Below are 26,989 nucleotides of genomic sequence, written 5' to 3' on the forward strand. Positions count from 1 at the left end.
CGCTCCCAACACTGGCCCTAGGGACAGGAACCAAGGTTTCTTCCATATTAGCAGAGAACGAAGGCATCTGCGCGTTACTCTGATTATACTGAAATGGATTCCCCTTGGGGAAAACCCCTTGGCTTTCAGCCACCACTGGAGGGGCCTCATGTGTAGAAGGCCCAAAGGTATAATGTTGGATGCCACTGCCATGAGGCCCAGCAGTCTTTGAAACTGCTTTACAGTGATGGCCTGGCCTAGTTTTAACCCGGACACCATCGCCAGAACGGACTCGATACGTGCAGGAGACATGCGTGCCTGCATCGTAACCGAAGTCCCACACAACACCCAGAAACGTTGTGCACTGGGATGGTTGTAACACACTCTTTTTGTGTTGAGTCTCAACCCCAAACTTCGAATATGGCCAAGGACGACATCTCGATGCCGAACCGCCATTTCTCGAGACTGGGCCAGAATGAGCCAGTCATCGATAAAATTCAGTATGCGGATGCCCTGAAGTCTCAGAGGAGCAGGAGCTGCATCCATACATTTGGTGAATGTGCGGGAGAGAGTGCTAGGCTGAACGGAAGAACCCGATATTGGTAAGCTTCACCCAAAGCGAACCTCAGGAACCTCCTGTGACATGGAAGGATGGGTACATGAAAATAGGCATCTTTTAGATCTATCGTGACAAACCAGTCCTCGGATCTGATCTGACTCACGATGACAGGAATGGTAAGCATTTTGAACCTGAACCTCCTCAAAGGCCGGTTCAAAACTCTGAGATCTAAAATCGGCCTCAACCCCCATCCTTTTTGGAACTATAAAGTACCGGCAGTAAAGACCGGACTCGGTGTCTGAATGCTGGAACATTGATGTGGCCTCGGCATCAGAGACGGCAGGAACTGACACTTCGATTTCCTGAGGACTCCTCGGTTGCTCTGCAGCGGGGGGGGGGGACAGCCCTCCGAGGTTCTACCACCTCGGTAGGACCTCTTTCCCGAAGCTTCAACTAAGGGAACCAGCCTCTCGAGGCTGGCCTCGGGTGCTTTTCAAGCACTGTTCTCGACTTCCTGAAGCGGGAAACCGGCAGGATTTAGTCGATACGGTTCTTGTGACCACAATTGATGCTTGTTGTTTTTTTTTTTATTATTATTATTTTGTATTTTTTTTTTGACACGAACGGCACGGTGTGCGTTCGCTGGAAATTGATGTGGCCCGAAGCGTCAGAGACGGCGGAAACCAACACCGATTGTGTGCGGCCATGTAAGCCCTACTTATTAAAGCAGATGTATCTCTGCAGGGCTTACTAGGCAGCGCCGGGTTTTAGCCCATATCCCGTGCCCCCAAAACATCGTCTGTAATCAAACACTGGGGCTGGAGATACGGGACGAATGCGGTTTACCCCACGATCTCGTTTTAGATATCTTTGTGGAGATCGGGGAAAACGGCAAACCCCGGCGCTGAGGTTGTGATCTGTGCCGCAGGAAACGCACGTCTAATTTGCTTTCAACTTGCATTCCCTGCTCATTTTGTGGCCAGCTGATATTCAGTCTGGCCACGGCACGCGTCACAACCTCAATCAGCTCCTCATAAGCTTGGCCAAAAACTGGCGTGCTTGGCTCACGGTCGTCCGCGATCGATGCTGAGCATATCCACTTCCTCGGAAGCAGTGAGCTCAAGCAACAGGACCTGATCATGGGCAGAAGAAGCGCGACGCGGGCTTCTGCACCACTCACAGTAGGCTCGGGATCCTCAAACGAAGAATGAGAACGTGCCGCAGCAGTCTCATTCTCATCAGCAAAATCCCGCTGTGAACCCCGCGATTTCAGTCGCCGCGCTGCCTCAACAGACGCGGGACCAAAACCGTGGGGAACGCGAGCCTGACCGTGCTCATCAAAGCACGCCAACCGGAGCGCAGCACTCTCATGGGTAGTGCTTCACAACTTTCACAGGCAGATCCCTCGAGAGCTGCCTGTGCGTGCTAGCGCTCCCAAACAGTTCACACATAAAGCGTGCGTGTCCCTACACGTAATGAAACGAGGGCAGGGGTGCACGCACTTCTTGAACTGTTCGGTGGCCATAATATTTTTAAATCAGACAAACAACACCAAATAAGACAAACAATTTCAACATAGAGCGCTTGCTGAAGAGCGAAAGCTAATGTGTGTGTGTACCGGCGTCACTTTTATGCATCCGGTTATGCCGTCACATGTTACGTCATGGCGCAACACCAATCAAGATTGGAATAGTTTCATTCATAATTCAGAGGCGCACGCTAAGGAGCGTTCCCCAAAGAGTCGTTTTCAACGACGCAGTGCGAGTTCCCTCGGAAGGGAACTAACTTGAATGAATGGTGTTTGTGTAATATGAATTAATGGTTTTCATTTAACTTGAATCAGTTATGTTCTCCTACATTTAAGCCTTCTTGTCTTGTTTAGCCTACATGTTTGTATCATGTTAGATGAAGTCGATTAGGTCAAGCTCCTAGAACTAGGTATAATATCAGTTATAAATGTCAGTTCTATTTTCTCATTCTTCAGTTACTGTCAAAGAGACATTTCGGCAGCACATGGTATGAAACATCCATTTATTGGAAAAAAGTTCTGAAGTCTGTTGTACATATCACAATAAATCTTAAGGGAATATTACAGGTTCAATACAAGTTAAGCTCAAATGCACTTGTGTCAGTGTTGATTACCACAAAACCATTTTGACTTGTCCTTCTTTTCCTTAAGTGAGGCACTTACAATGTAAGTAAATGTGGCCAATTTTTTGAGGGTTTAAAAACACTGTAAAGTCTACTAATTTAAAAACAAATTAAGCAACTGATTGCCTTTACTTTGATACTAAGTATCAAAACTTAAGTCTCAAGAATGCCTATTTAGTTTTTCTCAGAAACGATAAATTAAAATAAATGAGTTTGGTCCAATCAGAATGTGCAATTACATATTTTTATTTTAACTTATTTAACTTACTTAATTATTTATACAACTTAAAAAATATACATTTTTAAAATAATGAATATGCTTTGTATTAGCTTATTTATGAAGCCATGTTAACTTAATTTTAGGTGACTTGAAATGTGCTAGTAGTATTACTGTTTTGCAACTGCCTTTTGTTTAAGTTTCCTTATCTTAAATGTGAAAATGTTGCAACTTAAACATAAAAAAATAAATATATACCAAAAAAACAAATAAGCAAACTGCATGTAGTAAACATATTTAATATAAAAAGACAAGGTACAATTATTGAAAAAACATGAGGCAAACACTGGGGGGAAAAACACATTTGACAGCGACAGGATAAATTGTCTACTGCTGCATTAGTGTTGCACATTGTGGCAGCGGGTGCGTGGTCGAGCGCCCGTCTGGAGAGAGAGAAAGCAGTAAGGGTGCTTGCACCTGAGCTCAATTCTAACACCTGTCTTTAATTCCAGTGAGCATGGGGAGAGCGGCATATAAACGACCACGTCACCGCCAGACTGGAGAGAGAACGACACGAGTGACCAGTGACTGCCATGACTTATTGAGTGTTTTATTTTATTGTGAAGCTGAAGACTCAGAGAAGTTTATGTTGACAACGTTTGTGTTACCCTGATCTGATTGAACTGAGAAAAGCACCGAGAAGAGTGCACGCAGAGTGTTGAAGGCAGAGAAATAAAGAGCCTTACTTGACTGCATCACTGCTCTCCATCTCCTCCCTTCCATCTCCGAGCTTGAACTCATTACACACATCCTTCAGTGTTAAAACCTTTTAAGCCACCTGTCTTTAAAACTATTTTGGGTAACTCAGATCCAATGCATAAATCAGTCCAAATGTAAAAAGAAATCTGAAAAGCCTGGGCAGTTGGGTGATGACTTCACTTTCAAGAACAATGTCATTTCTGACCAGATTGTAGTGAATTGCAGCAACTGTGAGTTCTCTGACTGCTGTTAACAGATGAATATCCAATATTTGGATCTTCAGCCCTGAAATGCAAAAAAAGAAAGAAAGAAAATGTTTATTAAAATCTGTTTCAAAATACACACCTACATAAAAGAATAGTTCACACAAAAATCATGTTATTATTTACTCACTTGTTCCAGACCTGTATGACTTATATTTCTTCCATGGAAGACAAAAGCTTTGTTTTTTGTTGTTGTTGTTATTTTTATATATCATGTTCTTTAAAAGTATAGTTTCCCCAAAAAATTTAGTCTCTCATCATTTACTCAAACTCATGCCATCCCAGATATGTATGACTTACTTTCTTCTGCTGAAAAGAATAGAAGATTTTAGAAGAATATTTCAGCTCTGTAGGTCTATACAATGCAAGTGAATGGTGACCAGAACTTTGAAGCTCCAAAAAACACAAAAAGGCAGAATAAAAGTAATCCATAAATCTCTCTAGTGGTTTAAATCCATATCTTCAGATACAATAAACAGATCAATATTTAAGACCTTTTTTATTGACAATCTCCACTTTCACTTTCAGATGTGAAAGTGAAACTAAACATGCTCTCAGATGTAAATGTGAAAGTGGAGATTTATAGTAATAAAGGACTAAAATATTGATCTGTTGATCTGTTTATTGTATCTGAATATATGGATTTAACAACTGAAGTCATATGGATTACTTTTATGCTCTTTTTAACAGATTCTTTGAGCTTCAAAGTTCTGGCACCCATTCATTGCATTGTATGGCCTTACAGTGCTGAAATACTCTTACAAATATTTTTTGGTGATCTGTAGATGAAAGTCAACCACATCTGGGATGGCATGAAGTTAAGTAAATAATGAAAGAATTTTCATTTTTGGCTGAGGAATTCCTTGAACTTTCAAACATGATTAAATGATTTAGAAATGTGTGAATAAAGTAATTTACCCCACATGCTTTGAAGAATCTTGAGGCGTCTTCTATCTGCAGCACAGGAAGTGCACGTAGCACAGTGGTTTGACTTGTGTGGACACTATGTTGATTCTGAAAGTACAATTTTAATCTAGTGTTGAATGTGTTATTCAGCCTAAACATTGTGAATTATCTAAAACCCTTCAGTTCCCAACCCAAATTCATAACCTTTGTAACCTTTACAATAGTCTGAACAGGAAAGCTTAGGCCCAGACAGAATCTGTAGACATTTTTGGCTCTTTCAAAGCAGATTTTTTTAGAAAATGTGCAGAATTTTATGGATGGGATTTAAGCATGGAATATTTTTTAAATGAACCTGAAAGTACTGTACTCTCAATGGTTGATAAAAGCATCACACAATTAGCCAAACTTTTTCACAAACAGCATGCTAGTGATGGGGAATTTATAGAACATTTAAGAAATTAAAGAGTTAAGAGTTTTCTGCATACACAGATTTTGTCTGGGCTTATAACGAAAATTCTCTCATTCACTCTCATGATACCCAGATGTGTATGACTTTTTTCTGCTGAACACAAACTATGATGAACAATGTTGTAGGTGGGAACAGACCAAAAAAAAATTAATTTTCGGTTTAAATCTCCTTGGCGATCATGATTTCAAGGTTGATTAGACATCCTATATCGACATCTAGCGCTGTACAAATGCATTAAACACCAGGAAGTGTAATCAAGCTTGAAATCATGATTGGGCTTAGAGATTGCTATGGCAAGAAAAGGGGGGTTTATTTTGGTCTGTTCTCACCCAAAACCAAATGATTCACCTCAGAAGACATTGATTAAACCAATTGAGTAGAATGGATTACTTTTATCAACTAACATTCACTTGAATTGAATGGACCAACTGAGCATTTTTGGGTGAACTAATCTATACGACTCCTGTGGTTAAATATATATCTTCTTAAGCGATAGTTTAAAACATTTTAATATTGATCTGTTTCTCACCCACACATATCATATTGCTTCTGAACACATGGATTTAACACCTGGAGTTTTATGGATTCATTTTTAGGAGTGGTGGTGGTGTAGTGGGCTAAAGCACATAACTGTTAATCAGAAGGTCGCTGGTTCGATCCCCACGGCCACCACCATTGTGTCCTTGAGCAAGGCACTTAACTCCAGGTTGCTTCAGGGGGATTATCCCTGTAATACATGCACTGTAAGTCACTTTGGATAAAAGCGTCTGCCAAATATAAATGTAAACATTTTGGTATCCTTTCACTTGCATTGTATGGATAGACAGAGCTGAAATATTCTTCTAAAAATCTTGTGTACAGGAGAAAAAAAATCCTACACATCTGGGATGGCTTGAGGATCAGTAAATGAGAGAGGTTATATTTTTTAGTAAACTATTAACACTTTATGTTGTGTACATGTATACAAAATATGGCTATTTTACAGTAAACACACATACACCCATTTGTTACTTACTTTGGAAAATTTTACCATGTGAACAACAAAATACATCCACCTTGTTCAAACTAGGGTGGTAAACTAGTCCAAATAAGTCCTTTAAGCTCTCATTATTCTTTAGAATGGGGAGAAAAACGAATAGTATAATAAAAACATAATTTAATCTAAAGAATCACAGGCTGACTCCGCTAAACAAACATTCCTCAATGTTAAAATGCTTGTAAAATGTAGAAATTGTACCTCTGTCGATACACAGAGGAGCTGATTAAGTTAAGCATGCGCTGCATCATTTAAAATACTATCCTGTAGGCGGACGAAATGCTCTTTAAGATAACTGTTGCTGGTTACTTCAGTTACCTAAACCAGAAACTTGCTGTATGTCTCCTTCCACCATTAAGTACTGTTTGGGATATTTATGTAAATACATCTAAATTAAATATTTGTGTTGTTCTCGTATTATAAAAATAATAAAAGAAGTTATGATTTAACTTGAAATTAGTTCCTTTTGAATCCTCTTGGACAGCAGTGAACATATTGATGGAGGAAAAGTGCATGCTCAGAGACACCACGTGTTTGACCAGAAGTATTTTCCTTCTCCAAAATAAAACTCCTCTAATTGGAAGAAACATTAAATACATGCAAACTGATTTTGTCGCATATGGTATAATAAATAAGTAGATATTATGTCCAAAAAAATATGCACGACAATAAAGGTGTCTGTTCCAGCTCAATATTTTAACGTTTTTAATGTACTTGCTTTGCACCTCAAGTAAAAATGTTAATTGATTCTTTCAATGCACAGTAAGTTAATTTTGTTCATTCAGGCCAAATCCATTTTTAATTGGCTTTATATGTTGCATTTTGGAATGATAGTGATAGGGGAATGTAGTGATGGGTAATTTATGCTTGATTTACATGTCATATAAATGTAATGTAAAACACAGAATTTATTTTTTAAATTGAAGGTTTTTTTTAACATGAAATGCACCTATTTTACAATAAAATCTTTAAATTAATACAAATGTAGTGATAAAGTGAAAGTCAAAATCTGATTAAATAGGATAAACAATACTTTTTTGTTTTCAGTTTATGTATGTTAGTAGTTAGGTTATGCAAAATAACCAAATAGTTCTTTCTTTAGTCATTTAATCTTTCTTTTTTGCAATTATACATTTTTAAATGTATTATTAACAGTATTTTACAGCGATATATCGCCAAAACAAAAAAAACTATTATTTGGGGTAAAATTTGAGAAAATGATGCTACTTTTGTCAATAAAATATACTTATTTTTTTCTGTTAGATTTGTAAAATTGTTATTTAAAAGCTGTTAAAAAACAGATATTTCATGTATTCCATTTATACAGAATTGTTTTGTTAAATCACGTGACACATTTTGATAAACAGTTTGTTCTTGTAATTTTAATCAAATTACAAAAATGCAGGGAAACATTTACAATTTATTGTAAAAATTGTATATAATAAAATTAAAATAATTTTACATTGTACTTTGATCTGCTGAAGTATAGAATGTGCTTAATATGCCTTATCATCAGAACAAATTTGGTGTACATGCTTAATTTCAGTTATTTAGTACATCTACGGTTTCATATGGCCAGCAGGCACAACAGGCCAGTACGGCCTTTGAAAAAATAAAATGAGTGGTCTAATTATATGAGCTAATTGCTCAATTTATATTGATGACCCAAATGATGGCCTGTCCTATTTTAAACATACCCTAAGTGATTTAATATAAGTGCATTTAAAATTTCTCAATCATGTTTGAAATATTTAAATATGATCCGGGCCTGTAAAGATATTAATCATGAAGACATTGGTTTTATATTAAGGCATAAATATGCAATTTGTATAGGGTTATAGTATCAATTGTAACTGGGATGATGAATTGTCACCCTTTTTTTACATTTCTAGGTTTAAAGTTTTAAAGAAACATTAATAAATAAATAATAAATAATCATTATATATTAAGCGCTTTGTTTTGTTTGCATCTGGCTATGTAAAACAAGAGCTTTAAGACCAAGCAGAAGCCTTTGCCAGCTGGTTGCATGAGCAGTGGTCTGAATGAATGCAGAAGTGCTAAGTGCTAATCCAAATATGACTAATGTCCACTTACCTGCCTTTCTGCAGGACTGGGTGGATCTGCTGGAACTACTGGGTTGGACCCCCCTCAGTCGCTTTCACCATCGGGACAGCGATCATTCTCACCATCATTTCAGCGTAGACTGTCGTGATACAGGTTAGTTTTACCCTACTGATGATGTGTTGTTGCAATAGTAATCCTGCTCAGTATAAGAGGAACCGCAGGTTCAGACATTTGGTGTGTGTGCTTGGCTGAGGAGCCACAGGTGCGAAGCTACCATCTGTGCTGTTATGACTGAATGCCTGTAAGTCAGAATCTCCCCTAAACGAAACGATACCACAGTGCCGCGGGACTCCGATTGGCCCCGGATAGCGGGCCTCTAGAGGGCCCAGCAAGCAGAGCCATTCGAGACAGGACCAGGGTGTGGCCAGATGAGTGCCAACCCTCTCCCACAGCTGGGGTGTGTTCTATTCAGAGTTATCACCCCTATGCCCTATTGCTATCAAAAACTTCACCATCCAGTCTGAGAGCTTTGAAAGGCTTGAATTTGTTGTGCTCAAAGTTATTTTTATTGGAAATTCAGTTTGAAATGATCTTCCAGCATGACTGTCACAATTGTTCTCCCTTCGAAGTGCCCTCCAAAGGCATTATTTATGATGTTTGGAACACAGGACCGGCTTCGTTTTCGCATATAAAAGGTGAGTTATATTGTTATTAACAAGCAAACATTTTCAAAAGAGAAATTTCACATATGGCTATATATGTAAAACACAATATGCATGTTAATGGTTTTCACTGATATAAAAATTATCTGTACTGTACATACAGTATATGCAACAAATCTGCAGAACATTGAGTATAGTTTCAGAAAAGCGCTATGTAAGTGTAAAATACATTAATTAACATATTTCAAAACATTACACTCTCATATATGTAAAACAAATGTATACTTCTTTTTTGCAGTAGTCTTTTAATTAATGTTTGCAGGGGGAAAAAACATAGACCAAGGTAGGAAATTACACAAAATGTTTATTAATACAAGTTATGCCAGTCAGATGAAATACTAGAAAATACATTAACCAAACTGTATTTGAAATGAAATAAGTAACCAAACATTTTCTGAATTAAATGTTCTATTACATCTGCTCCTGCAGCATGCATTCTGCCTTGATGTATGTTCAGTGGATCCTCATCATCATTAGCACCAGCATGACCCCCTCTTCCTCCTCAGAAAGTTGAACAAATGTCCATGACTGCAATGTTGTGACTGGATTTTTTGAGAAGATTTGGGAAAAGTCAGCTTGGTGTTCAAAAGCTGTAACTGCAAAGGTGTTACTGCTTTCATATCCTTGCTGATTTAAGACTTGCTGAGCCACAGGACATCACAAGCCACCTCCATAAAACGTCCACAGCACAATAATGCAGTGCAGCTAAGAACTGCACTGCTGGACTTAAGGCATAGTTTCTTCTTGTGGCCCTCTGAAGGTGTGTTTTCACAACCTGCAGCAATTCAAGGATCTTGGTCCTTGGAATCCAGAACTTTCTTATGATGCCGTCATTAGATAGAGGGTCAAGTGGGGAGAAATTTGTCCTTATGTAGGCATTTATATACACTTCCTGACTTCTGCGTCACCTTCTGTGCTCAAGCTGTAGGATTCTTTGTAAAGCCGCCATTGTTGAGCATTTGATACACACTTATGTACTGTATTTGTTAGGACAGTCATTAATACACCTGCTACTGATACACCTGAGGAATGGATTGAAACACCTTGGTGGCTAATAATCATAAAAAAAATTATAGCTAAATGAGAGTGTTTCATCAATGATTTGTGATAGTAATGGGGCATAGCTTAATTTGATCATCAAATTATTGTATTCATCTGTCAATGGGTTTTTGGTTTTAAAATAGGCTGCTTTTCATGCATGCTTTTTTCATAGTTTCCATACTGTGGCTTGGGGAAAATTATAAGGCGTCTCTTCAGAATTGTCCGAGGATTTAAATAAAGGATGTGTTTTGTATCATGTTTGGCTTATATTATCATGGTTATTATGTTGTATTGAGAAAATCTTATTTTCTTATTAAATATATTTTGTATTTAAATTCAGAACGTGAAGGGTTTTAACTTCTCTGTCACTGAAAAGCAACTTGAAAATCATGTTTCTTGCCATGCAGCACCACACAGCTTCACCAGAGCCACATTTCAAGCCAAGTGGTTTTTATTGTCGTTCAACCATATACAGGTAGTACAGTACACAGCGAAACGAGACAACATTCCTCCAGGATCATGGTGCTACATAAAACAACATAGGATGAACACAGAACCACATCAGACAATGCAGACTGAATAAGGCCTACACATTCCTACATAAAGTACACGTGCAAACGTGTGCAAAAAGTACAGGACAGTACAATAATTACTCAAAAGGAAACAGGACAATAGGCACAGTAAGAGACAGATAGAGAGTGCCGACCAGTATACATTTCTAATCTGAGTAGTGCAAAAATATGACACGTTATAAAAATGCAGAATGTAAACATAACATACTATGAAATAGTGTTCTATGGACATAGCAGTTGTTGAGGTGGCAGCCAGTTATAAAGTGACTCTGGACACGTGCAAAAGTTGGATGGTGTGTGTGTGTGTGTGTGTGTGTGTGTGTGTGTGTGTGTGTGTGTGTGTGTGTGTGTGTGTGTGTGTATGTGTGAGCATGTATTTATCACTTTGTGGGGACCAAATGTCCCCATAAGGATAGTAAAACCCGAAATTTTTGACCTTGTGGGGACATTTTGTCGGTCCCCATGAGGAAAACAGCTTATAAATCATACTAAATTATGTTTTTTGAAAACGTAAAAATGCAGAAAGTTTTCTGTGAGGGTTAGGTTTAGGGGTAGGGTTAGGTTTAGGGGATAGAATATAAAGTTTGTACAGTATAAAAAACATTATGTCTATGGAAAGTCCCCATAAAACATGGAAACATAACATGTGTGTGTGTGTGTGTGTGTGTGTGTGTGTGTGTGTGTGTGTGTGTGTGTGTGTGCGCGCGTGTGTGTGTGCGTGCGTTTGTGTGTGTCAGTCTCTGAGTATTGAGGAGTCTGATGGCTTGGGGGTAGAAGCTGTTACACAGTCTGGCCGTGAGGGGCTGAATGCTTCGGCACCTCTTGCTAGACGGCAGGAGGGTGAAGAGTTTGTGTGAGGGATGTGTGGGGTCATCCACAATGCTGGTTGCTTTGCGGATGCAGCGTTTTATGTAATTGTCTTTGATGGAGGGAAGAGAGACCCTGATGATCTTCTCAGCTGTTCTCACTATCCTCTGCAGGGCTTTGCGGTCCGAAACAGTGCAAGTCCTGCAAGGCAGTGATGCAACTGCTCAGGATGCTCTCAATAGTCCCTCTATAGAATGTGGTGAGGATGGGAGGTGGGAGATGTGCTTTTCTCAGACTTCGAAGAAAGTAGAGACGGTGCTGGGCTTTCTTGGTAACGGAGCTGGTGTTGAGGGACTGTCGATGTTCAGCGGAGAGTGATCACTCTGTGCTCTCCTGAAGTCAACAACCAACTCTTTTGTTTTGTCCACATTCAGAGAAAGGTTGATGGTTGTACACCAGTCCGTAAGCCGCTGCACCTCCTCTCTGTATGCTGACTCGTTGTTCTTGCTGATGAGTGTGGTGGTGGTGCAGAGGCTGTTCCCGATCCGGACTGACTGAGGTCTCCCAGTCAGGAAGTCCAGAATACAGTTCCTGTCTGTATTTTTCAATCCATATATACTGTATATTTAGTTATATATCTTTCATTGTGTCAACAATAAAAGTAGCATTCATATTTTTTTTTTAAAGTGTGCATACAGTATGTTTTTGCTCAAGTGCGGTAAAGTGAGGTAGAAGGGAAACCACTACTGAGCTCAATGCTGTGAGAGGTCGTGATGAAAACAAACACTCCAGCAACAGAGGGGCATGTGAAAATAAAGCAAAACAACAGAGAACAGAAAATAACAGGAGTAGTCCTCAGATGCCATGTTCATTATTAAATGCAGCATTGCGAGGAAATAATGTTTCTGTGGAGCTGCTTACTGACCAAACCTTTTGTATACTGTAGTAAAGAGTACGCGTATTACAAAGTGCATATAAACGTAAATGTCTATTTAGTTTCTTAAGCAGTTTTTTTCACAATAAATGGCTCTCTGTCCATGTAAATGAGCAGTTATAATTTGATATCCATTCGATCTCTGCAGAAGTTATTATTCCACCCCCGTATAGAGTGGTGGCGGCGTAGTGGGCTAAAGCACTGAACTGGTAATCAGAAGGTTGTTGGTTTGATCCCCACAGCCACCACCATTGTGTCCTTGAGCAAGGCACTTAACTCCAGGTTGCTCTGGGGGGATTGTCCCTATAATAAGTGCTCTGTAAGTCACTTTGGATAAAAGCATCTGCCAAATGCATAAATGTAAATGTAATAATGTCATTATTGACAGCTCTACATTGTTGAACCAACAAGGTTTGAACGATGAATGTGCACCATAGTTAATAGGGTTTTGGGAAACAGTCATCAGATGCGTTGTAAGGAAAAAATTGTTATCAACATTAGAGACTTCATTGTATAGAGAGACTATAAGGTTCATGGAACATTCTGATATCTTCATCCTGAAGCCCACTAAATACACTTTAAAGGAAATTTAAAGAAAGCTTTTACTCCAATTATGAAAACGCCAACCTGCTGTTTTCCCTTTAATGCAAAAAGGAATATATCTCTCAAGGTATAACATTTAGTTCATTTTCACCTGAATTGGAGAGCTAAAATTGAGTGTCATTCAGACTCCCTGACTCACCACTGAATTTGTGGTGAAATGCCCAAATTAAACTTCAATGACCTTTATGGAACATGAAATACCATTGGTCTCATTTTCACCTAACATGAAGAGATAGACGGTGGGAATATCAACCAAAGGTCTTACATCCCACTCCATGTCAGCTCTATATCTAATTAAACATAATTCATTTTATTCTGGCCTTATTGGATTATGAATTTAACACATTCTAACAGTACATTTTGCATAAACCACATGTATTTATTAATGTATGAAACTGGATCTGCTGTACTGATTGGCTGTGAACGAATTCCATGCAATTTAAAGCAAAGTAATGAGCCATCACGCCATGAAGGATTTATATCAAATCCCCTGCAATGAAAACACCAAAGACCAAAATCAATCAACCATGTGAGATTACAAACAATGCAATCCCGCCTTGCATTACAAACCCTTTTACAGTTGAACCTGATGTCAGTTTCATGTGACTTTCACATGACACATGCATGGATCTGTCACAGTGATGAGAGGGAATAGTTGGTACTCCCAAGCACAGCAGGTGCAAGACAAAAGGTATGAAAATGAAGGCTTGCGGTCTTCATGGTCAACCAACCTTATTAGTGAAAGAGCCCACAGCAATTCTCACAATGTTTTCTGTTGCCAGGCATAAATATTCATTAAACACACATACAGCTGCGAATTGGAGCTCTTTGCCTTGATGAGGTTGCAGTATTCAAACAAAAAAATTGGAGGGTTAACAGCAGGGGGTAGAAGATTTTCTATGAGTTGTTAAAGTTTCTAGTTTCTCCCATCTTTGATAGTATATGAGGATGGATATGATTTTTCTGGGCCACTGGCCAACTACGAAGGCTCAACTCAATGCTTTCTAGACAAGACAAATACACTGCAATAACATATAACTTCTTAGGCCCATCATTATTAATTAAATGTAGCCCAAAGGTTTCGAGGAGTGCAAATTTCATGGCAAAGTCACAAAAGAAGAGTCATGATGAGCAATTCTGAGAGCTCGGTCTGGTATTCTGTCAAGAGGAGAAATTGTCTCCACTGAGGTCCATGGGAATGCTCAAATTCAAATGGTGTTATCATTACGTTATGGTCGAGAGATTACCAGGCTTTGGAGTTATGCTTACTCAGAGGGTTACTGGGATCTCTGAGACTGATTATTTTTCCATGTCCCCTTTATAATGTACATTATGAACAAAGGAGTTTTAAGTTACTTGACAATGAGCTCATAATCTTGATATGAATTAAACATAACTATCACAATATGTTAAGGAAAATTTATGAAAAATTCATGCATTTAAGGACCTTAAAAGATTTTAAAAGAAAAAGACCACATCTTGTACAGCTGCAAGGAAAATATTAAAAGGCCTTTGTAGTTCTTCACTTTGACAGTGTGATTGTTAACTTTCTATGTCCAGTGAAGCTAGTAAATATCTTAACAGACTGCTACTGTTCATTGTTAAGGCTACTAATTGCTCAGTGACTTCACACATATAAGGATGAGATGGAGAGGCTGGGCCATATGCAGCAAGATGCATTGCCTTTCCTTAAATGCCCCATTAGTCCCAAGCCAAAGGATTATGAGAAGTCTCATTAGCCAGCATATTCCTCATGGTGACAAACTATCTCTTATGGCATATCTTGCCCTAGCTCTTGGGAACTCTTTGTGGTCAACAAGGTTTTTTGCTGAAAAAGAAAACAAATGGTATTTATGTTTATTGCTCCACATTTCCTCACCGGGTTGGGTGTGCAATATGGCTAATTTAGACTGTGCGTTAGAACATCATAAGCTTCAAATACTTATGTGTATTGACTAATTGTTTGTGTAAACTCGAAAATATGATCTGTGGGAACTTAGCTAATGGTAAGTTTGCTGCATTTGCTGCATTTGCTGCATGTACTTGCCTGACTTTTCCTTGATGAAAAAAGTATTTCACAGCACACAGGGATACAGCAGTAGTAAGCATTCAGAGTAGGATTAGCTCCCAAATAGCAGAGTGTCAACGTCATGCTAGCTTAAGAGCTTTTACAAGACATACAGAACAGAGATATGTGCTCCATTTCCGCTGCTTCTAAGCTTGAAACTAAATGGACAAAGACTGAATTGTGAAAAGAACAGCAGAAAGATAGTAAACATATTTCTATTGACATTTGAAAAGACCTTGTTAAAAAGAACAATATTGCTGGCCACTAGCATATACTGTATAGTGTTTGAAGGCTTTTTAACTAGCTTAAAGGGATAATTCACCCAAAACTTTTCATTCATTCATCATTTACTCACCGTCATGGTCTGCACTTAGCACATTTATTTAACCTTAGTGGTTAACAAAACGCTTTACACTGCGTCTCATTCACCCATTCATACACACACTCACACACCAATGACGGCAGAGCTGCCATGCAAGGCGCTAGAATACCATTAAAAGCAACTATCTTCAAACCTGTCTTCATAGGGTTTGTTTGACATACTGTATATAATGCATGTGAATAGTGGTTCTGGTCTGTCAAGCTTGTGAAAGAAAAAAAACAAAGTATAAGAAATGGATATGACGACATTCCAAGCCTTCTGAAGGCATAAAATATTATTGCGTGACTACATTTAAGTTGTTATTCATAAATCAAATCAAATCGAATTAAAAAAATGGTGGTTACATTGATACAGTAACATTTAAACTCATTGGTTCTCAGCACGTCTTGTGAATAAATGCCATGAAGTCATGTCGCAAGAACAAATGTGGTTTGATGTTATCGAAGTAGCTGCCATATTAGATTTTAGCGCTTTATAAATTTTTTGATATGAATGTGAATAACAATTCAAATTTTCATTTGAATCTAAATTTAAATATTTTGTGTTTATCACACAAATTGAATGTGTGGCTTTAGAAGACTTGAATATAGTGCATGAGTATCGACTAATTTTAATGTGGTTTTATGGTGTTAATTTTTTTGTTTTATTTATCCTTTCTAGAGCTTAACAAATCAGTGTCACTATTCATTTGTATTACGTGACAAATAAAACATTATAATTAAAACTTTTGTTCCACAGAAGCAAGAAAGTCATACAGGTTTGGAGCGACATAAAAAGTGTGCAAATTATTTTGTGAAATATTCCTTTGACCAGGAAGACTTCTTTGCTCAACCAGCTTCACCAAAAAGATCATACTGGTTGACCAACTTGTTTTGCTGGCAAACAGCTTAGCTAGGCTGGTCCTAGGCTGTAAGACCAGTAGGAAATACAAGCTGGTCTAAGCTGGTCTTTTTATTTTAGCAGGGGATGAAATAGCCTATTGTTTCTTAGTGCACTCTCAAGGTCATATTTATAATTTTCAGTGTCTTTGTTTTTACACTGGCATTTACTAATATAGCTTTGTGTTGCCTAGTTGTTATGCCTTTTATGGATGTTTAGGCTGGTTCCACATATACACAATATGTATGTGGCTAGACCCATTGCAATATTTCAGATCATCCAGCTGCAATGACAGATTCACTTCTCTTGAGAGACCTGTCCTCCCATTTGACATTGCACTTTGTCATTTCATTGGAAGACAATAAGCAATCTCTGCAAATTAATTTTCCCCCTCACCAACACATTTTTTTCCAAGAGGCCTAAGCTGTCAAAGAAAAAGAAAAGTAGGGGAAATGGACATGAGTAAGAAGTGACAGAGAGAAAGAGGGAAGTGTGAAAGTTTAGCTTTTATGGGGCAGCACTGTAATCCCAGCCTCATCAGTGGTGAGCATTGATCACTTGCTTATGAGAGAATACAGGTAAAATCAATCATATTGCACAGGATAAAAAGAGCATAGAAACAACAGATCATCCACTCATCAATAAAGGAATGCTCAGATCAATGGTCTAGCTGAAAACCTCACCTGAGTTCAAAGTTGGTACAGTCCCTCTTTGACCTTGAAAGAGCCATTAAAAGCTCTTCTTTTGATAAATGTAATACAGTATTATGTTGAAAATTAAGTGTTATATTTGCAATTGATTGAAGTCTAAATTAATTAATTAATTTAAACACCATTTTGATGATAACATTTTAATAAACTGTTGATATGGAGGTATCAGGTATCAGGCTCGTTATCGGCGAGTACCAAAAATTAAGTATCCGTACTCATACTCATTCTCCAAAAAAATCAGAAATCGGTACTGGAACATCCCTATATATGTATTTATGTATAAAATCAAGAAAACACAATAACCTAATAAAATAATGAAATATGAAAGTTTTGTTTTTACCTCCAAAACACCTGTAATAGTGAAAAAGGTGTCTGTCAATAGATGATTGCTGAAAAAAGCCCCCAAATTTAGATCATTCAAAGACATTTCATTATTGTGGAAAGCATTGCTTAAACAAAATTTGGCAATAGAAGTCAATATGTTGTTTGGTTTATTGACATGATGGAACATTTTTCATTCAAGCTTGTCAATCTTATCTGAGGTAGACTCAGGGGCGTTCACACAGGGCATGTTCATGCAGTCCATCTGCAACATGTTTGTTTGACTATGTATAAATGTATCAGATGGATATCATTGGCTATTACATTGCCTCTCACTGTTTAGTTTTTTAAGCACCATGAGTGCAGAAAATTTTAGACAATGTGTCATGTTAAAAGTAGTTCAAGTTTGAAATCCAGACATTTCTAAATGTATCCTGTGTGGCTCATTACTCACTCTGTGCTGCCTACACCATAAGTGTAGCTTTGCATGGCATGTTTTTTGTTGTAAAAAATGCTGCGCTTGAGTTGGTATTTAGATAGTAGGAAAAAATTGCTTTATATGGAACTTACATATTGGTCAAGGAGCATGAATGTTTAATTTGTGATAATTTTGCAGTTCAGCGGAGGAATTCGCCGACCCAATCTACTGCGGGTACTCAAATCTACCCTGTACTGGAATAGGTGCTCCGCAGGTTAGGGCTCCTACGTGGACGTTCTGACAGTGTGTATTTTCCACGGTACGGTCTCCTTACGAGTGGACCCACGTCTCCCTTGGGCAGTTCCCACTGCCCCCCGGTCGCCGTGTCTGTAGCAACTCCTCCCTCCGAAGAGGCAGGATCTACCACCGCGCCACTTCCCACATGTGACATAAAAGCCCATGTATTTTGCCACTTTTACCTCCCCCTCTCTGGGCGGGTTTGGTCTCCGTATGGTCTTTTCCCTCTGAAAGTATAGGAAACTTTCCCACGATGCGTGTAAGGGCCCAAGCCGTTTTGCTCTATGCGAGAAACATAGAGAGAAAATGTTGGCATTTTCCCATGTTGGCAAGTGTCGCCTTGTTCCCCTGTCTAGGGTAACTATAAGGGTTTCTGACGACTTTATGGTGCCTTGGGGAAGGGTACGTGAAGTCTGATACAGCTGGTCGTTTTGGCATGCCAAGTACCTGCCCGCTCCTGTGTCAGCAGTACACGTACACGGCTTAGCGCATGGTGTGATTTAAATTGGACCCCTAGTGTCGCTTCTTCGACACAACATCGAAGTGAGTGACAGACGGAGAACATCTAGGTTACGGATGTAATCTCCTTTCCCTGATGGAGGGAATGAGACGTTGTGTCCTCCCGGCCACGTCGCTGAGCCGAGCCACTATTGTGGCTGGACCATTTCCGGCTCCTCAGAAAAATCCTGAATGAAACAGATGCATTTCCCCGCCTTTGTGCCCATGTGTCTGGGGGCAGGACATGCGGATTCTGGCTGCCAACTTCTCATTGGCCTTTTTTCATGGATCAGAGGTGTATTCGGCACTCAAGAGAGACCCCTAGTGTCACTTCTTCGACACAACGTCTCGTTCCCTCCATCATGGAACGGAGGTTACATCCGTAACCTAGACGTTATAGTTTGACAGATAAAGTGCTGCATCACAGATGTGAGATATTGCTTAAAATTAATGCAAGATTTATTGTTTTATTACTGATTTATTGTTTTTATTATTGTTAATAGTTATAGTAATACAGTGAATATTACATAACTTTACCGTAGTTATACATTTCTGTCATACTTTTTTTTATTTAAATTGAGCTTTTATTTTGACAGAGCTTTTATTTTTAAGCTCTACCTGTCGTTCTAGCCTGATCACCCTACTCGTATCTCTGCCTGCCTCTCGGACATTTCAGCCTGGCTGAAGAAACGGCACCTTATGCTCAAACTTGCCAAGACTCCTCATGATCCCAACCAACCCATCTGTTGACCACAACCTCACTATTCATCTTTGTTCAACTACACCAACACCAACCAGAATAGCTCGGAACCTGGGAGTGGTGGTAGATGACCAGCTTAATTTAACTGCCCACATCTCATCAACCACCCGGTCTTGCTGATTCGTGCTCTACAACATCAGGGAACTCAGACCTTTCTGTCTGAATATGCTGCAAAGCTACTGGTCCAAGCTCTGGTTATTCAAGACTGGAATACTGTAATGCTTTGTTGGCTGGCCTCTCAGCTAACACTATTAATCCACTGCAAATGGTCCAGAATGCAGCTCTTGTCACCTCATTCTTGATTTCACTTCACTGGCTATGTGTAGCTGCCCGCATCAAATTCAAGGCCTTTACTCTGGCCTTCAGGACAGACAATGGATCCGTACACTCTTCACAATCTTTCACTTTCTCTATTCCACTTTGATGGAATGAACTTCCAACATAAACACGATCTGCTGATGCCATCTCAACATTCTAGAACCAGCTGAAAACTGTTCTGCGAGCTCTTAACCAATCCACACTAATTGCACTTACTATTGAACTTACACTTACTGTACACAATAAGATAAAATTAAAATTTCTGTCTCTTTCTTCTGTGCTAGCACTTATATGACTCCAGCTACCTCAACACTGTAGATGTTGTTGAACTTTGTATGACACACTGCTTGCTATGTTCCTCATTTGTAAGTTACTTTGGATAAAAGTGTCTGCTAAATGACTAAATGTAATGCAAATGTAAGTGTTTACATGTTATGACGGGAGCTTATCAGTGCGGAATACCTGGTCGCTATGTAACTCAAAGTGATTATTAAACCACAAATGCTGCTATTATAAACTATATTTTTATCTCATTAAATTGCAGCTTTTGCAGATAAATAATCTCAATAGGACATAACATGATTTTTAATGTGTGCGCTAAATGTTTATGTAATGAAATTCGTATGAGTGTGGTATCAGACCCAATTCCAATTCCAGCACTGGTATTGGGACATTATTATTATTAGAACTTCATTGATCCCTGCAGGGCAATTCATATAGTGCTACAGCAGTGCTTCACACAACAACACAATAACTAAACTAGAATACAGCATACCTGATCACACAATGTGTATAAATATTTGTTTAAAATACAATTCTAATGATAAGAAATTTTTATATCACCCATTACATAGTCGAATAGCCACAGACACAAAGGTAAATGTATATAGATTTGCAAGGCACCTTACACCACGTAGATGCCTCCCAAGGGGCAAAAGCTTGAACTGAGAGTGCAAGGGATGTGTTTCATCTACCATGATGCTATTTCCACAGCTGTGGAACTAAGCTTTGGTCCAGTGAAGACTGGAAAAATTTGTGGAAAACACACTGAGCTGTTCTGCACAGTGTTTCAAGGTTCTACCACATATATATCATCTGGACCAAGGGCTTTATTAAGCGGTGTGGCCTTGATTTCAATCATTTGCCAGATCAGTGACATCAGTGTCAATCAGAGTCAAAATTGAGAGATTGTCTAAAATCTCCCATGTCTGATACCAGGTCAAGTGTCTAAAAAACAAGCAAAAAATGTAGCTCAATTGGAAAGGACATGCTTTTATTATAATTTTCATGACCACATTATGCTTTAACGAATGCATATTCACAGCTGCCATGCTCTTAATGCCTTTTCATGCGTTCCTGAGATTACCCTGGGCAAACGTTCCCTCAATCTTATTCTTATAATTCAATTGAGCATCTTTGATGGATTTTTTGACTTCCCTATTTATCTGATTTTCCTTATCTAGTCACTGAATGGAATACCGATTTTTCATGTTCAGGATACCATTTAATTCCTTTGTCACTAAGGGTTTATTATTAGGGAACACAATTATATATTTGGTGAGTATAACAGAATAAACACAGAAGGTAATGTAAGCAGATATGGTAGATACATGTTCTTTTAAGTCTGTGCATGTGCTTAAAAACAGATTCCAATCTGTACACTCAAAACACTGTAAGGCTACAATACTAGAGGCTTGGTCGAACAATTTAATCAGACCTTAAAATATTCTGAATTTTGTGCACAAAGATGGTCGGAATTGGGATAAGTGGCTCGAACCCCTAGTATTTGAAGTACAAGAGTACCCGCAAGCCTCCACAAGATTTTCCCTGTTTTAATTGTTACATGGGCATAAGCTCCATGGCATTTTAAACGTCATGAAGGAAAATTGGGAGGGGAGACCTTCACAGAGTAAAAATGAATTTCAGTATGTTCTTGACTTGAGAGCAAATCTCCACACACTGAGGCGTTTATCACAGGAGAATTTGCAACAGTCACAAGAACAGTCCTGGCTGTATAACAGGGGAGCTCGGCAATGGAAATTTGCTGGAGATAAGATCCTTATATTGCTGCCCACATCAAGCTCAAAATTTCACACGAAGTGGCAATGGCCGTTTGAGGTCATGCGACGAGTTGGGGAAGTTGACTATGAAGTGGTCCATATGGACAGGGGTGGGGCACACCAGATTTACCACCTCAACCTCATAAAGCTATGAAGGGAGGCAGTCCCTGTGTCATTGGTGATGTTATGCGCCCACAGGGACCATGTGCTCAGGCACCTCAGCCATTTAGGACTGCTCCGCTGGGGTTGATGCATATGAGACCGCTTCAGCACTGACTACAGACTCAAGTGCGTGCCGCGTGCATGGCGTCTGCCAGCATTCTCTGTCAGCGACACTTGCCTGGAGTTCGGTCCGGCAGACACACATGTGATCCTAAGACCGCGGCCGGGCTACGTGCCCAAGGTTCCTATCACGCCCTTCAGAGACCAGGTAGCGAACCTGCAAGCGCTGCCCCGGGAGGAGGCAGACCCAGCCCCTTCATTGCTGTGTCCAGTCCATGCTTTGTGTACCTAATTGAACCCCCCCCCCAGTATTTGAAGTGGGGGTGGGAGGAGCTCAGACCGGAGGTGAATCTAAGCCAATCGCTTCACCCCAGAGACCACCTCTCGCCATCAAATGTACAGAGTTTGCCAGGTTGCAAAGAATTTTTCTGATGTGTTCTCATCTCTCCCCAGCAGCACTGATCTCATAAACCACCACATCAAGACAACCCCAGGAGTAGTGGTACGTAGCTCACCATTCAGCATGATAATTCCTCAGCACCTGATTGGAAAGCTGAACCTGCTGGGCCTGGACACCTCCCTCTGCAACTGGATCCTGGACTTCCTGACTGGGAGACTACAGTCAGTCCGGATCGGGAACAGCATCTCCACCACCACCACACTGAGCACTGGGGCCCCCCAGGGCTGTGTGCTCAGTCCACTGGTGTTCACTCTGCTTACTCACGGCTGTGCAGAAATGCACAGCTCGAACCACATCGTCAAGATTGCAGATGACACGACTGTGGTGGGTCTCGAGTCAGCATACAGAGAGGAGATGCAGTGGCTAACGGACTGGTGTAGCACCAACAACCTGTCCTTGAATGTCGACAAAACAAAAGAGATGGTTGTTGACTTTAGGAGAGTACAAGGTGAACACTCTCTGCTGAACATCGACGGCTCCTCTGTGGAGATCGTCAAGAGCACCAAATTCCTTGGTGTTCACCTGGCGGAGAACCTCACCTGGTCCCTCAACACCAGCTCTATCACCAAGAAAGCCCAGCAGCGTCTCTACTTTCTTCGAAGGCTGAGGAAAGCACATCTCCCACCCCCCATCCTCATTACATTCTATAGAGGGACTATTGAGAGCATCCTGAGCAGCTGCATCACTACCTGGTTTGGGACTTGCACCGTTTCGGACCACAAAGCCCTACAGAGGACAGTGAGGACAGCTGAGAAGATCATCAGGGTCTCTCTTCCCTCCATCAAAGACATTTACAAAAAAAATGTATCCGCAAAGAAACCAGCATTGTGGACAACCCCACACACCCCTCACACAAACTCTTTACCCTCCTGCCGTCTGACAAGAGGTACCGAAGCATTCGGGCCCTCACGGCCAGACTGTGTAACAGCTACTTCCCCCAAGCCATCAGACTCCTCAATACTCAGAGACTGGTTTGACACACACACACACACACACACACACACACACACCTGTCCTGAGTTGCACTTTAATTACTGTCACTTTATAACTGTCTGATACCTCAATAACTGCTATGTGCATAGAAGACTATCTCATAGTATGTTATTTTTACGTTTTTAGAAACTGTCATCTTTTTGCACTTCTGTGTACTGGTCGGCGCTGCACTGTCTCTCACTGTGCCTATTGTCCTGTTCATTGTCCGAAATTTCTTGTACTGTCTCGTACTTTTTGCACATGTTTGCACGTGCACTGTATATAAGTATATATAGGTATTTTATTTAGTTGTGTAGTCTCATGTGGTCCTGTGTTTGTCCTATGTTGTTTTTATGTAGCACTATGGTCCTGGAGGAACGTTGTCTCTTTTCGCAGTGTACTGTACTAACTGTATATGGTTGAAATGACAATAAAACCACTTGATTTGACTCCGTGAGACCGATTCTGTGTGGATTATAGGAAATTTAGCGTGGTGTCGAAATTTTATGCTTATCCAATGCCTTGTATTGATGAACTGCTTGATTGGTATTTGACACTGCGTTTGAAAAAGGGATTTTGGCAGATGCCCTTAATGTCAATGTCCCATGTAAAAACAGATGGAGTAGGAGTGCTTGGCCATCAAGTGGGCAGTCCTCACTCTCACTATATATATATATATACAGTGAGGAAAATAAGTATTTGAACACCCTGCTATTTTGCAAGTTCTCCCACTTAGAAATCATGGAGGGGTCTGAAATTGTCATCTGCTTGGCAATTTCCCCGTAGCCCTTTCCAGCCTTGTGGAGGTGTACAATTTTGTCTCTAGTGTCTTTGGACAGCTCTTTGGTCTTGGCCATGTTAGTAGTTGGATTCTTACTGATTGTATGGGGTGGACAGGTGTCTTTATGCAGCTAACGACCTCAAACAGGTGCATCTAATTTAGGATAATAAATGGAGTGGAGGTGGACATTTTAAAGGCAGACTAACAGGTCTTTGAGGGTCAGAATTCTAGCTGATAGACAGGTGTTCAAATACTTATTTGCAGCTGTATCATACAAATAAATAGTTAAAAAATCATACATTGTGATTTCTGGATTTTTCTTTTTAGATTATGTCTCTCACAGTGGACATGCACCTACGATGACAATTTCAGACCCCTCCATGATTTCTAAGTGGGAGAACTTGCAAAATAGCAGGGTGTTCAAATACTTATTTTCCTCACTGTATATATATATATATATATATATATATATATATAAGCAATATCACATTTACATTTATGCATTTTGCAGACGCTTTTATCCAAAGCAACTTACAGTGCAGTTATTACAGGGTCAATCCCCCCAGAACAACCTGGAGTTAAGTGCCTTGCTCAAGGGCACAATGGTGGTGGCCGTGGGGTTCAAACCAACAACCTTCTGAGTAACAGCCCTGTGCTTTAGCCACTACGCCACCACCACTCCATATCACATGAGCAAGAGTGTGATATGGCCCTACATCAGCACTGCTGTGATTTGGCCGCAGGCACAAGGCTGCAGGCCGAGGTGTGTGTGTGTGAGAGAGATATGGAGTGTGTGCCTGTTGCCACACCCAATCAGATATTTCTCAGTGAGCTTTCTCAGTGGAAAATAGACGTCCAAGCGGGGGTATTCCTCTCTATTTCGCATCCGGTGTGCAAGAGTCATTCACTATAGAAATAGCGATGTCCTCCGCCATTTTAAACAGTATGTATCCAATGTGGAAACTCTGATAAAAGATAAGCACTTGAGTTCTGTAATAAATCAGACTGTTGTGTCTCTCATAATGAGCCTTAATCCTGAAGTTGTCCATTTAAAGCTGTTTAAAGCTATTTTCTAGCTTTGGTAATGGAATAGTAATACGAACGATCATGTAAACAATTACTAACAGATTCACTTTACGTCACCAACTGGCTCATATTACACACAAAAATTTTCTTTTGCCACCACCTGCTGGATAACATATGTATTTCAAAAATAAAGCCAGTAACTCCTTACAGACACAATTTAGTTTAGAACAGCATGAACGCGGAGTGATACACACACAGTGAAGCGTCCGAGTGCTGATGCTGTCACACCATCAGTGCTCATGGAACGTCTCTCGTCCAATCAGATTCGAGGACAGGAACTAACTGTGGTATGTATGTGTGTATATATATATATATATATATATATATATAGTATATATAAATGGGAAAATTTTATATTTCACCGCCGGGGTCAATCACCCATTCCTCCATAATCAAAAAAGGCTTCTGCTTGTATTATCTACTTGTATTATTCATGCTCTCCCATAAAGCTTTCAGCATTGCCCAGTGTCACTAATATGAGAGATATATCTTTAAACGAGCAGACTGGCTAAAATATGAGGATTATCCTTGATATGAATAAACCAGGCTGCCAATTAATTACAGTGATTAAAGATCTGACTAACTAGATTGAAGTAAAGAAGATTGAGGTCAAACAGTGTTAATTTATTTTTGCGAATACCCATTTCTGACTTTTCATACACAAATTATAAAAGGCTTCCCACTGTGCGCAAAGTGATTAATTCCATGATATAATTGTTATATGCCTGTTTAGGAGAAGATGGACAATCGTTTTTTTTCCTTAGCTCCTTCTCTCACACACAAACACACACACACACACACACAAAACGCAAACCTTTTCAGATTTCTAATTTGTATGTGCCAAATTATCCTAAAGGTCTCTTAAGTGAAGATGAGAAATAATATTGAAAATGTAAAAGAATCTGACTAGTGTTTAATGATGAAATGGATGACAAGTTAGCTTTCCACAACTAAGAAGATAAACTGCTTGTGATGTTCCTAATTGCAAAATATCATACTCATTTAGCCAGAGCTACCTGATAGGTTTGGCACATACAGATAAAATGGGACAAACCCACAAGGCCAATTATAAAATTGCATGCTGGTTCATCCCTTTTGTCAAAATATCACTTTTTCTTTTCCTGTGCTCATCCTCTAAGCTTCATTATCACAATGCTGTTGTGACAGATAGTTTGGGAGTGTGAAAATTCTTTGTACTTAGCCAGCCTGATACTCTTGGTGAACTCAGCCACATTAATACAGAATTACTGTGGAGAGGCCATGTTCACTAGATGGAGGGTATGAGAAAGAATTCCTGAGGAGTGATGGTATCATCAATGCCCACTTTTTTGTGTAATTGCAGCTATATTTCCTCACGCTCTTTCAGTGTGGTGCCAAGTGGCTTGGAGCAGATGCCCTGGGAGCTGTCAGTAAGGTTCGGTACAAATAGATGGTGCCATCCTACAATGGCATTAAAGTTTAAGCATCTCAAAAAAAGCTTTACTGTCTACCAGCCAGTGTTTCAGAGTTTCTAAAGGACAAAAATAAAGACAGAAGTTTTTTAGTCAAACAACTTAATCTGACATGAGAAACATTAGTTTCACTTTGTCTTTTTTAACGTCCGCCAATACCTTCTGCTGTCTCCTGTGCGAAAGTCACATTTGTGTTGTTATCTTCTTTCTGACTCGCCCTTTCT

At 39.6% G+C, this 26,989-nt stretch overlaps 1 pseudogene; it reads left to right on the forward strand.

The window, feature by feature from the left end:
* Positions 1-26,743, forward strand: part of LOC127622491 (THAP domain-containing protein 6-like) — a 157,506-nt pseudogene extending 130,763 nt beyond the window's left edge.
* The last annotated feature ends 246 nt before the right edge of the window (positions 26,744-26,989 follow it).

Source organism: Xyrauchen texanus, chromosome 28, assembly GCF_025860055.1.
Source record: "Xyrauchen texanus isolate HMW12.3.18 chromosome 28, RBS_HiC_50CHRs, whole genome shotgun sequence".
NCBI lineage: Eukaryota > Metazoa > Chordata > Actinopteri > Cypriniformes > Catostomidae > Xyrauchen > Xyrauchen texanus.